The 12395-nt window shown below is 37.2% G+C and overlaps 1 protein-coding gene across 5 annotated transcripts in view; it reads left to right on the top strand.

The window, feature by feature from the left end:
* The window catches only part of CDH11 (cadherin 11), an 81245-nt gene that overhangs the window by 19379 nt on the left and 49471 nt on the right, over positions 1-12395 (top strand). Inside the window, exon 1 of one of the 5 annotated variants that reach the window (XM_035336994.1) lies at positions 9934-10031. The exons of 3 other annotated variants lie outside the window; for them this stretch is intronic. The gene's annotated coding sequence lies outside the window, so the exon portion shown is untranslated. Of the gene's footprint in view, positions 1-9933; positions 10032-12395 lie in introns of those variants that run through there. One more of the 5 variants, XM_035336995.1, reaches the window with a different exon arrangement.

Genomic DNA, 12395 nt, shown 5'->3' on the forward strand with positions numbered 1-12395 from the left:
GATACCACAGAACAAAACAAAATTCAGATAGCTGTGGCTGAAATAGTCTCCCAAGGAACAGTTGAGGCTTTCAAAAGAAAGAACATTAAATCAATACAGTCTAATCATTTCTTCCAAATATTTTCTCCATATATTATGGTATGGAATTCCCATAGAGTTTTTCTTATTCTTGAACTGTTATTATTATTTCCAGTTTCTTTTAGAATAATGTTACAAAACATCTGTTTCAGTCATAGACCTAGTAGTTGAACATCTTTATGCAGAAAAGAAAGGGCACTCACTACTTGGAAGTTATTGTTTCTCAGATTCTAAAATAGAGAAACTCATAAAGCAACACACTTGTTGTGATTTTAAATAATTTCCTTGAAGAAAAGAAAATCTAGGTTTTTTAATTCAGAGGAAGATTAATTCAATCTCTTAGTATTCTTAGCAAATGAGTCATGTAAGAGTTTTCAAAGTCAAATGTTTACCTTGATAAGATGGAAGATTGAACTTGAGACGAATTGCTAGCTCCCACATCATGTCAGTTAGACTCGATTGAAACTAGTTTCCAGATTTGTTTTTTGTCTGCCTCTTGTTTCTGTTTAGAACAGAATGTATGGATGTTTACAGACACACATTTTTCTCTTTTGATATTTTTTGAGAAGTGCAGTATTGTCTAAATCCTGGAGTTGGAATGGGATTTACAATTGTATACAGACATATGTATGTATGCACACATTTATATTTTAAATGCAAGTGTTACAGTTTAATTTATACTCTAGAGGTAATAGTGGTTCAATACATCCGATGTGTTTTATGGCTAAGTATCGCAGATCAGTTCATCGTTCAGGGCGAAAGAGATGTCTGGAAGTCATATTAGTCCAGCCTCCTGCTTGAACTGAAGCAGGGTCAGCTGCAAGATCAGACAGGGTTGCTCAGGGCTGTACCCTCTGTGGCCTTGCAGAGCTCCAGGGATGGATGTTTTATCTGGGGACGCTGCTCTAAGAGCTGGACTTGGTGAGGGCTCAGCTCTGAAGAGGCTGATGGTACCTAATGTGATGCAGGTGATGCTGCAGCAGCCAAAGGGCTAGGAGGCCCAGCAAGTCTTTTCCCAGCTATCAGTCTGGCCCTGAGCTCTCTGAGTGGCTTTCAGGCCATTGTGCTTCTACAAAGACAATCCCACATCGTGCTCAGCTTTACAGTGTAGGCTTTATCTGGTCTCTGCTGCAGAATGCGTTATCAGTGCTTGTACGGCTTTCCTCAGATCGGGGTTGTTCTGGAGAGTGTGGCACTGTGTGTGTAGGGGGAGAGTTTTCTGTTTCATTTAACATTGGCAGTAGCTGTTTCTGTTTAGCATGCTGAGTATTAGGAAAAATCCACTAGATTTCACTTATGGAGCTGCAGAATATAGCAATGGCCTTTACAGGTAAGAGATCTGAAATTATTTCTTTAGTATTTGTATCTAGTTTGAGACTGGGACAATAGCAGAAAAATAAATTTGCTTCAAAAGTAAAAGATGTTACATTTTCAAGAAATTAACTCTTCCCTTTAACTATCTCCAAACCTTTTACTTGAAGATTAAGGATTTTTTTTGAAGTTCAGAAATTTAAAGAAAAAAAATCCTAGCAAAGAAGGTATGGTTGGGGACTTGTTCTGCAGTAGAAAGCGTTTGATAATATAGTTATGCCAGGACATCTATATCAATAACAATCCTTATTTCAGGCACAGCATGTGTTGGCAAAGGAGTGCTTTTATCAGTTCATGAATAAAACTCATATAACAGAAATGATTCCTCTTTGCCAGCTGAAATATTTCTATTCTCAGGATTTTATCTTATACCATTGTGAGCGAAACCATACATCTCTGGCTGACGTAGACTGAACCCACATTTTCAGGGTGCCAGAGAAAGTGCAACATTACTAATTTAGACATCTCTAAAGTTCCTGCTGTTTTTAAAGGATTATTTTTAATGTCATATTTTTAAAGAAACACTAGTCTCACCAACACAAGAAGGTATCAATGAAAAGGGATTTTACATCCCATAAAAAAACACAAAAAGATTAATAGAGTACATGGGTTAATGTCACATTTTCTAATCTAGAGGAATCTTATTAAAAATGTGGGTTCTTCTACCATTGTGGATTGTTTTAATGACTTGTTTTATGGCATTTATCCAGGTCATTCATCTCTTTACACCTCCCCAGATGGCTCTGCCCATCTCTTTTAATATGTTTATGTGGCTGTAAAAAACAGGAGCCTTTAGTGCTATAGGTCCTACTGTCAAACAAGGAATAATTTCTTGTCTAAGTAATTTAAAATGTCTGAAAAATTTTCTTGTGTGTTATATAAAAGCTTTGTGTAGGAGATCCAAAACCTGTGGATGAAACATTGGCTGAACGCGGCCAACAGCGGGCTGGAGTTCAGAACGTGTGGAAGGCGTTATTGCTGTGTATACAGACAGACGTTATCAAAACGAAGCACTTCTTAACTAGGAAATGTCACTAGCAGGTTGCTGGTGGAATATGCATGTTATTTATATGCAGTAGGATTCAATTGTCAGTGCTTGTGGTTAAGCTGTTTTTCAGTCTTCTGTGTATAAGCTTTTAGGTGCAAAAAATACCTACTCCTGACCTGGGGTGGTTTTTTATTTTATTTTATTTTTTCTCTCTCATAGTCTGTATTTGCAGGTATGGTTGTTTAGGGAGAGGTAGGACAGAAGCCAAAGGAAAAAAAGCTCTCAAATCTCTTTGTTACAGATCAGTTTGGATACATCAATAGCAGTTACATGAGGATAAAAATGTTAAATTGGTACAGCTCTGTTGCTTCTTGCCCACCAAGAAAGCTAGTATTACTGCAGTACACATGGCATTCTCGCATTTTGCTGCTGTGCAAAAAGCACTTCGTTATTCCAGATAACTGAGAAACTATCAGTGCCAAATTTTTGTGCTTTCAGAATCAGCTGGCTGGTGTTTCTTTAGGTCAGAGCCATCCCGGGTTACAGTTGTCTTAAGATGTGTGGGAGCTGCCAAGGAGAAATGAGACGCTGAGGAAGATGTTCAAGTAGAGAAAAGATGCAAAGGACGTGAGATACAAATATCAGGAGCATTCCTCTCTATGGAAACCTTTGTGGGTTTATTTCCTCCTCACCATTATTGGTTTATATGCAATGCATCTGTGAGTTTATATTACAGGGATTTGGCACTGTACAAATCAAAATGAAATACAGAGAGTGAGAATCAGCTGATGCTGAATCTTTCCTTTGTCTGTGGGTCAAGGAATGTGCTTGACAAACAGAACAAATTCCTTCCATTAGTATTATCCTTTAGCATGAATTCCTGTTCATATTATTTTGTTCTTCTTTCCCCAGAAGTCAGATTTAATGGAAATAAGGTGCAGATCTGGTTTCTTCTTTGTGTACATGTGAGAGTTCTGGCTGAGTTATATGTGTTCCATGTTTTTGCTACTCTTCTGTGTTTAATAGAATGCTTTGAGTATTATTTTTTTTTTTTTGTCACCTTCCCTACATGCAAAAAAAATAGGAACTAAGAAAAACATGTTATTGGTATTCGGGATCTAAGGATAAGAAGGTGAAATAAGCCAAAACAGGAAAAAAAGTGAGCAATTCAGGTGCTGGAGAGATATTCAAGGTTTAAAAAATTGACAAATTAAAAGAATATGCAACTTTTTAAGCACATAAAACTAGCTCAGTTTAGAATGAAAGAAGGATGACATTGGCACAGCAAGTGAACTGAAAATATGCTAGTAATGACGTTTGGGCTATGTAGAAAAGGTTGTGTTCCTCTCAGATATACAGTCAGCCTCATCTTCCTTCCTTTCAACCGAGTCTGGTTAATCCTTAGCTCTTGTTAAACACAAAAGTTACAAGGTGTTTTATCACAAGCCAAAAATTACCTGAGGATAATCTGAACTGAAGCTATTACTGAACACATGCTGGCACTTTATGCAAGACACTAGAAAAGGTTAATATCTATTTAGTGAATTGGAGGTCTTCCTTCCCTAGACCAAGAAGAAATTAGGCTTGAATTATATCCAATTTATTTGGGGTTGTAATAAATAGTCATGAAGGAAGACAAAGTGTTCCAAATAAGAATACGGGCATCGCTGATCTGCTAATATCTTGCCAGGATCAGAGAGCAGTACTAGTAATATGTCAGAATGGATTGATCTTTTAAAAATTCTAGTGGTGAGCTGAACTTGTGCTTGGCTTCTCTGCTTTTCCCTGATTTCATGGGACTGAGCTTTGGGAAGACAGCAGATGTCTTTGGAATAGTTTCCATCATGTTTTTTTGTTTCAGTGAAACAAAGACATTTATACTGTTGGATAATAAAAATAAGAGTTGCTTGAACCAATATATTTTATTAGACCTAATATAACTGGAAAATTGTCTTTATCAAATCTGTATTTCAGCCCAAGTGGTGGGAATTACTAAGCCTCACTTGTGATGTTTTTGACTGAGGCAGCCACCAGGTTGCTAATTGTAGCTAATTATTGCTGAAAATTGGGCTACAGTTTGTTTTAGATTTGACAATATCCAGAAGTGTTGGGCATTCAACTGGACGTAGATAATAGGAAATTCTAACTGTGGTTATTACAGTTATCCTAACAGATGCTCCTAATTTGCCATTGAATCATGATAATGTATTGTCCTTTCCTCATAATTTCTAATTATAAATTAAAATTAAGCCAATGGATGTAACACTTAATCTCATATGTGCTCGAGCTTTGCATTTTTAATTATGACACTTCTCAAGTAGCTACATCTCCATGGTATCTGGCTCACAACATATATCAGCTGTGGTAGGAAAAGTTGAAGCTGAAGTAAGCACACATCATGCCACTGAGAGTCTTCCTTTAAAAAATCTTGGGATGTTTATTATGAATAGTTGAAATGAAAATTAACAGCTAGAGAAACTTTACAACAATCTAGAATTAGCCAGGCCTTTTTGTATTTCATAGCCTTCATATGAAAAATGTGAACCTATACAGTACAACTGTTTCTGGGATTTGGGATTGGGCATGGTCTCTTTAGCAATGATAGTGTATGGGAGCACATTCAGCTGAAAGGAGTATGTTAAAAGAGCAAAGCAACTGGAGCAAACCCTGCCAAAGGGTAGCTTTGCTGGATGAGAGTTGCTACAAGTAGTTGAAGCACTCCCTCATGCTGAGCTGGTAGAGGAATACAAATATTGACCAAAGAATAATACGGAACTGCAGGAGCTGAAAATGTGGCTGTGTGTTATGAGTTTAAATTGATCTTCAGGTTTGTTTCGTCTTCATGTTTGTGCATAAGACAGTATGCTTTTGGTGACTTTCAGAAACAGCAGTGTTTTAAAAGTGAAAAAAAAATCATTAATAAATATTGATTTCATCAAAAGAATGGATAATATGGTAAGGCACAAACAAGTAGCTGCCAAGAACATTTATTTCACTGACTTCCATTCATTTCAGCTGGATTACATCAGGCCTGTAGAAAATAATATTAAACCACAACAACTTAATTTTCACCTGCTTGTTCTAGAATTGTATCTTTTAATGGGATGATACGAAATCATTTAATACAGAAACTTTTTGCGTATATATAGTTGAGTTTTTAAAGCGTTATTTTGTAAGAGGGTATTTAATTTGTTGCAAAGAATTCATTAAATGAGGGTCGTCTTGCTCTTCCACTTGTGATAGTCATATTCTAATACATTCATTGAAAATGAGTTAATTTCAGCAAAATATTCAACAAACACTTATGTGTATCATCAGCTTTCCTCATCTCAGTACACTGCTTGCACAATGTCACTAACATGTATTTTTAACGGGATCGTATTTTATTCTGATAAATTCTGTGACCAGTTTGATGCGTTTTGAGCTGTATTGATGGGATATACAAGCAATGTGATAAACTTCAGTTCCCTAAATGGATAAGTGTAGTTCTTTGAATTAGGTTTCTGACATGAATATTAGCAATTACAAGTTGAAAATCTGCTGTGAATAGTTACTTAAAATATGCTGTTTCAGCAAACATGCTTGATCATCTGAATTCAGGGAAATATTTGCAGAAACAGAATCTGAAAGCGCGTGAATCTGATCAAAAAGATTTAATATGAAATGAATATTTATAGATACATTGGCAATATTTGCATAGCTTTTATAATTGCTCATGGGTGTATCAGAGTGTCTTCAATTTCTTATCACGTAAAAGAAGAACGAATAGCTAGGGGTAAGTAGCTAAATACAGACAAACTCTTTGCTGTTTTCAGATTGCTGGAATTAAATTCTCCTCAATATAGCTGATAGCTAGAATTGTATCCAACGGGGTCCAAGGCACAACTGCTGATCTTTGTAAGACAAAGACCTGCAGTAGTGAAACCTGTGATAAATAGCACTGGTTCTGCATTGCAGCATGGGGCATACGGTTGTTTGGGGCAGACCAGCTTCCCTGGCTTCCTACACCTGGGCATCTCGCTGCACACTGCTCTCAGCCTGAACGTGTGAGAAAACCCTTAGTATACCACTGTGATCCTACAAGAATTTGTCACCCTTAAAGGATTCCTCAACTCAGACTCCTGGAATTTCATACCGAATAGTGTTATTTTTTGTATTTGTTTGTTTTTTTTATACAGAATCAGTACTGAATCCAACTTTTTTTTGTTTCCTTGAAAAACGGCTTTGATTTGTAGACTCAAGAATCCATTGTTTGTCTTAAACATTTTGCTTTCTATCATAATTTTGGCAGGAAGGTGACTTTAATGCCAGGTGCTTGTACAAAAATTTCATTCCAATTCCCTGCTTTAATTGCTTTACAGCCCTGCCACTGAAGGCAATAAAAAGTTTGCAGTTAAATCTTGCTGCCACTCTTTGAATACATAAAACTTATTTTTAACCTCTTAGTTATTGTTACAAGCTGATATCTTCAGCTCCCTGATGTCATTTTCTTACTGATATTTCAGTGACTCATACAGTCCCTTTTATTCACTGTATTGTTATTTTTCCTGTGCTGCTGATATATCTTTTGATCCATCTGGCTTACATGTTCTTAAGCTTTGAATTCAGCTACCAGGTTGGACACTACTGTGTTAGACTGTTTTCAAATGTTAATTTTAATGAACTGCATCAAATGGGCATTTGAGTAAAGTATTTGCAACTGATTTCCACTGAGGACATTACTTTCCTCTTACCTGGCAACTTGTCTTCTTTACATTCAGGTCCTTCCATCATGGCCAAATTCTGCTCTTGAGCACAAGTCAGCAAGACCTGCCTATTCCGAAGTCATCAGATTTGTTATCTGATAACAACCAGTATTTGTTTGATTTACTGTTTCCTCTGAAGTTACTAGTTCTTACTTGTAGTAATTTTTGATCGCCTGCCTGTGATCATGGCTGAATGCTGTGTTCTAAAACGCAGTTTGCCTCGTGCAGTTTGAACAGTTCAGAAGAAAATGTAATCTTGGATGAAGGATTAATGTAAGTGGGTAGCTTTCAGGAAATACCATATTAATTCCAGCATTTTTTTTTTTAATTGCAAAATTTTGAGATGCAATGTGCTGTGGTTCTTAAAGACTGCAAAGTCTACATTTCCGAAAATTTTAACCCTAACAAAGTTTGAATTATACTTTTTCTGAGAGTGTGGAAGTTAGATAAACGTAACTTGACCTTCAAATTTTATTTAAATCATTTACATGTCCACACAACGTCTGTGCGTGTTTCTGGTTTGATTACAGAAACAGTAGATCTCAGTTTTGTAATGACAAAAGTTTTGTCTTCTGACTTATTGGAAATTTCAGAGTGTTTGCTGCTTTTCCCTTCTGTGATTGTATTAAAATAACACATGAGTAACTTTCATTCTTCTGGCTAACAACATAGATAATGCAACCAACAATGCCTGCTGGCAGCTAGTAACCTACCAAGACAGCGCATATAGAAAGCATATTAGATACAGCTTCTAAACTTCCTAATCCAGATTTGTTTTATTTATTTGTGCAATTCTCTTGTTAAAAATAGATAACTTCACTTTTCCATTACAGTTTCAAAAACATTTCTTTATCTATTGCAGTCATTCTTCAATGAATTTCTTGCACTTGTTTTCAACAAAATAAACCTGGCTTCATTTTTAGGCTTTAAAGTGTTGTTCAAAACCTGAGAAGGGCTGCAGGGACACATGGGGGTGCTCCCAACACCTGCAAAGGGCTCCAAGGGCTAGGGGCTTACGTTTGACCTCTAATGTGACGTGCTAACACAGATGAACCAGAAGATGTTGGTTAACAGAATGTTTTAGGAAAAGTATAATTTCTTGCTCAGTTCTACGTTTTATAAACAGTGCCCATTGTGCGGTTTGGAAAAGAGAATGGCTCTTGCATCCTGGTTTTCAACTGCTGAAATTACTCATTTTAAATAGTGCTATACCATTGCTAAGCATGGTTGTGGCCTATTTAATGTCATGCAAATGAAGAGAGCAGCAGGAGCTCCTTTTAGTGTGCTGTGATGTTGAGGGGAAAAAGTGTTGAAGGAAAACCAGTCAGGCCAGGGCTTTCACCTCTGCTTGTGAGTTGCGGTGCTGTGCTATACACCTGGTGCTGCAGCTTGGTCTGTCAGGAGTGCTCCCAGTCTGCTACTGGGTAAGCTTAACATTGTGCTGCCCTTTATTTATGGTTTGAGACAAAGCTCCTCAGATCCCTGTGTGCAGTGTGTTTTTTAACAGCATTATATAAAGAATGCCAGCAAGTGAGCTATCGTACACTTTCTAGCAACTGACTTAGAACAACATCATCTGAATAACAAGATAAAGCCTTGTAAGTTCCTTTCCGCAAATGCGGAAGTACTGATGCTGAACCATGCTAAGAACCAATTCAAATAATCTTGTGGTTCAAAATGGTCATGGTTCTGTGTCCCTTGACTAGCTTGGGAAATAGCCTTCATTTCAGTGGTCAGTTAAATACTTTTTTCCCCTTTCCAAGTCTAAACATACATCAAGTCTGTCTGATCTGGAACCTTAGATAAAGATACTGCTTGTGTGGAGGACAGCAGATGTTGTGAAATGTTTCACATTACCAGCTCAACTGGAAAAGCTGCTGTTGCTTTAAAAAATATAATGTAAAAATATAATGAGAAAAGGTTGGATTTTGGCCAAAAAAAAAAAAAAAAAAAAACTTTATGGTGGCTTAAACTGTTTTGCAACCAAAGACTGCTTTTCTCTGAAACAGCCCATTCCCTCATGCAACTAAATACTGCCATATGTTTAAATTCTTGCAGGCCTCCTAAGGCTGACCCAGAAGAAATGTCAACAAATGTTTGTGAGTCCTTGTGGCCTTGTAACATTTTCTTTAAAAAGTGAAGAATGGAACAGCAGGAGCTGTAACACTCCCACAGAACAGACATATGAAGGCATATGGCTAACATGGGAGCCTGCTGGCTCTTCAGAGCTTGCTGGCTTCATTCTTAAGGCTCCTTTTTTATTATTATTATTTTTTTTTTCCAAGACAACTAAACTTGTCTTCTTATTTCACAAGTTGCTTTGTTCTACTCAGAGCTGGGTTTAGGAAGCCTGGGGTCCTGTATGCCCCTGCAGGGCCATGGGAGAGCAGGCATGTCCATTTCCAGGTGTCAGATTGGCAAATGCAGCTACGGGGCAATGCAGAATATGGCCCTTGAGATTGCTCTTTGGTTTGGCCAGTAACTTTAGGCGACTGTTTGCTGTGTATGTACAAGAGCTCACATAGCAATTTCTTCCCTACCTGTATAGATTCAGGGAAAATATGCTCTCTAGAGCACGAACCAAATACTGGCTCTGATTTTGGAAATTCAAATAAATGACATTTGATGAAAGGCACTGAACAGTTGCACTGAAGTTTCATTGCACATGTGGGTTTATTACATTTAACTCTGAGATTTGAGTTTGCTGTTACGGGGGAGAATATTCAAGTGCCCAGCATTACATTTTTTTTTTTCAAAATCAATGTGATTTAACAATATATGAAATTAAGACTTTCAATTGAAGTTATGCTTCTGAATTGCTTGGAAGCTTTGGAATTATTTTCTTCTCTGTAAGTAACCTTTCCTGCAATTAATATTTTTAATTAATTGAGATACTTCTGTGCTGGAATGAGGCAACTTTAATACTGGAAACTCAGGCACAAAGAAATCTGTAGGGAGAATGTACAGCTCAACTTCCAGCTGTCTGTTTCATATTTCTGATAATATACTATTTGGTTTCCTGTTCCTAAGGCACTTAATAACATCTGTATAACATAAAGTACAGCTTTCCAAGTTTATGTGTTTCCAGAGGCTGAAAAGACCACGCTTGCACCAGTCTTGGGTAAATGCGCTGATTATTGTATACCTAGAGAAGGGCAGAGCAGCGTGTGGTGCTTTGTGGTGTTTTGCCCTTGTGCTGTGCAGGTATGTGGTTTTCCCTGCTGTCATCTAAATTCATAAATTCAACACAGCACAGGGTTTGTTTCTGAAAGGTGCAACTTTTGGTCATTTTTATTTGGTGTACTGTACCATATTTATGGATGTGTAGTGTTTTAAACCATGAAATCTTGACCTTTAGAGTTGCAGCATTGTGTATTTTTCCATACCACAAGATATTTCTTCACAAAGTTTTTGGAAGATAATTTATGTAACCACTTATAAAATTACACTGTCTTGATGTAGGGGGTTGTTGAGGTTTATTTTCTCAAACGTGGCCAGTGAGGTTCTTGTGCCCTGAAAAATAAAAGCATAAAAAGAGCACATGAATAAAACACAAATATAAAAGGAAAAATCCAACATTTAGTGGAGTTTCTGTGGTTTGCTCCTCTCTCTTTCTCCTCATCCTCTCTTTTTCTCTGTGTGCTACAGTTATAGTAATAAGTAAACAATAATGCGAAAACACTGGACATTTCATCTGAGATGGAAAGAATAAATCACTAGATTTCTTTTTAAAAAGGGAGTAAGGAAGTTTATTGTGTCATTTGAAACTTCTGAAAAGAGTATTCTGAAGTGTTCAGCCACAATTTAGCATGCAGAATGCTATCTGTTAAAAAGGACTAATTTATAATTAGAATTGCTGTGAATATTGACTGGAGAATCAGCAACTTGTTGAAGCAAAGTTGTCCACACTCTTAGGTAAAGCTATTAGGTGACATATTTAATAAAACTCGCTAAGGTTGACACCTCTGAAAACAAAATAACAGGTTTGTTTAGATATGTTGACTTGTCAAATACTTATACATCTCATTAACCTGAAGTTAATACGAAGACATGAGTATCTTTATTAATACTTTACAAATTGAGAGTTCACTAAATTGAACATAAAGTATGTATACAGCTTTATTTCGGCTCAGTTCTGCAGCATGCGCAGGGAAAAAGGTTTACCTTAACTAATAAGTATGCAGGTATATGATTCTGCTTTTAAAGCATCTTAACAATCAATGTGAGAGTAAATTTACTTACCTTCACAATATCATTTTCAGATTCAGGCGTTAATTATTATCTCCAGTTTAGTGATGGAGCTGAGGAGCAGAGGGCATGTTGACAGTCTATTGTTGGCAGATGGAATCTCAGCCCACTAGAGCTACACAAACATGTTTATCATGGTGCCAAATCTGAATTAGCAGGTCTGATCACAAGCTTATATGCCTCGCTTCACAGTAGGACTTGGTGGGTTGGGCTCAGTGCTGTTCTGACCACATTTATTCAGATTCAACTCAGCTTGGAACTTGGGCAGAAGAACTCACATCTGCCAACAATATACTGTGTAGATACTCCCAGAAAATCTGCCCAAGACCACCCAGGAGACTTAAATTATGGCCTGGAATATTCTTCCATCCCTGTCCAATTCAGTTGAAAAGGAAAAATGTTACTGCTGTATGAAAATTATTCCACTTACATTTTTTTAGTTAATCTTTTGGCAAAGAGATCTTTCCATTCATTTGCTGAGAAGCCACATTTCTGCCCAGTTAACAGACTTCTTTTGTTATTGTAAAGTTTAGGTTGTTTCCACATGCAGTCTTCCATCTTGTCTGGCTATGTTAATGTTGGGCACTCCTGGCTCACTCCCAAAAGAAAACAACTGAAACTTAGAGAGTAGGTGCATTTCTGAGGAATAGAATAGAAGAGAATGGTTCAGTTGGAAGAGACCTATAAATATCATCAAGTCCAACTGCCTGACCACTTCAGGGCTAACCAAATGTTAAAACATGTTGTTGAGGGCATTATCCAAATGCCTCCTGAACACTGACAGCCATGGGACATCAACCATCTCTCTAGGAAGCCTGTTGCAGTATTTGGCCACTCTCATAGTGAAGACATTTTTCCTGATACCTTGCCTGAACCTCCCCTGTTGCAGCTTTGTGCCACTGGTTGCATGTTGTATCATTGGTTACCAGGGAGAAATCAGTGCCTCCCATTATTTAAAACAGTGC

Source organism: Oxyura jamaicensis, chromosome 11, assembly GCF_011077185.1.
Source record: "Oxyura jamaicensis isolate SHBP4307 breed ruddy duck chromosome 11, BPBGC_Ojam_1.0, whole genome shotgun sequence".
Classification (NCBI taxonomy): domain Eukaryota; kingdom Metazoa; phylum Chordata; class Aves; order Anseriformes; family Anatidae; genus Oxyura; species Oxyura jamaicensis.